The sequence below is a fragment of the Colobus angolensis genome, unplaced genomic scaffold, assembly GCF_000951035.1.
Source record: "Colobus angolensis palliatus isolate OR3802 unplaced genomic scaffold, Cang.pa_1.0 Scaffold325, whole genome shotgun sequence".
Classification (NCBI taxonomy): Eukaryota; Metazoa; Chordata; class Mammalia; order Primates; family Cercopithecidae; genus Colobus; species Colobus angolensis.
Window position 1 is genome coordinate 726,328 of NW_012116544.1, and position 1,784 is coordinate 728,111.

Here is a 1,784-nt window from a genome sequence, read left to right on the forward strand (position 1 = left end):
CAGCACTTTGGGAGGCCGAGGCAGGTGGATCACTTGAGGTCAGGAGTTCGAGACCAGCCTGGCCAGCATGGTGAAACCCCATCTCTACTAAAAGTACAAAAATTAGCCAGGTGTGGCAGCGCGTGCCTGTAGTCCCAGCTACTTGGGAGGCCAAGGCAAGAGCATTGCTTGAAAGTGGGAGGCAGAGGTTTCAGTGAACCAAGACTGCACCACTGTACTCCAGCTTGGGTGACAGAACAAGACTCCGACTCAAAAAAAAGAAAAAAGGACTGTGCTAGATGGGTTCACTGGTGAATTCTACCAAACATTTAGAGAAGAAATTAAAGTTCTCTACAATCTCTTCCAGAAGTTAGAAGCAGAGGGAATACTTCTGAACTCACTCTGTGAGGCCAGCGTTATCCTAATCCCAAAAGCAGACAAAGGCATTATAAGATAATAAAATGGCAGACCAATATCTCTCATAAACATGTACACAAAAATCCTCAACAAAATACTAGCAAATAGAATCCTACAATATATAAAAAAATTTATACACATTGACCAAATATGTAAGATTAATTGAATATTCAAAAACCAATTAATGTAATGTAATTCATTACATCAACAGACAAAAGAAGAAAAATCATATGATAATCTTAGTAACTGCAATAAAAAGCATCTTCCTCAACTTGATGAAGAATATCTACCAGAAACCTACAACTAACATCATCCTTATGGTAAGAAGCTACAAGTTTTCCCATTAAGATCAGGAATAAGGGCTGGGTACGTGGCTCATGCCTATAACCCCAACACTTTGGGAAGCCAAGGTGGGTGGATCACCTGAAGCCAGGAATTTGAGACCAGCCTGGCCAACATGAGGAAAACCTGTCTCTACTAAAAATATAAAAATTAGCCAGGCGAGGTGGTGCACACCTGTAATCCCAGCTACTGAGGCACGAGGCTGAGGCACGAGGATCACTTGAACCCAGGAGGTGGAGGCTGCAGTGAGCCAAGTTCACACCACTGCACTGCTGCCTGGGCAACAAAGTGAGACTGTGTCTCAAAAACAAACAAACAAACAAATGAAAAGAAAAAGATTGGGAACAAGGCAAAGATGTCCCCTCTCACCTTTTCTTTTCAATATCTTACTGGAAGTTCTTGTTAATGCAATAAGACAATCACAGGAACGGAAAGGAATATGGATTGGGAAGGAAGATACAACTATCTTTGTTCACAGATGACATGATTTTCTATGTAGAAAGTCTAAAAGAACAAGCAACAAAAAAACCTCCTGGAAATTATAAGTGATTAGAGCAAGGCTTCAGGATACAAGGTAAATATACAAAAGTTACTTCCTTCCTTATATATGATCAATTAACAAGTGGAATTTGAAAGGAAAAACATACTATTTTAATTAGCTCCCAAAAGAGTGTAATACTTAAACATGTACAGGATCTATATGAGGAAAACTGAGAATCTCTAAGGAAAGAAATAAAAGAACTAAATAAATGGAGAGATATTCCATGTTCATGGATAGAAAGATTCAATATTGTCCAGGTGTCAGTTGTCTTAGTCTGTTCAGGCTACTATCGCAAAATACCTTAAACTGGGTATTTTATAAATAGCAAAATTTATTGCTGACAGTTCTGGAGATTGGGAAATCCAAGATCAAGGTGCCAGCAGATTTGGTGTTTAGTGAGGGCCTGTTCTTCACAGATGGCATCTTCTCTTCATATACTCTCATATGGCAGAATGGACAAACAAGCCTTATAGAAAGAGCTACAACCTCGTCTATAAGGATATTA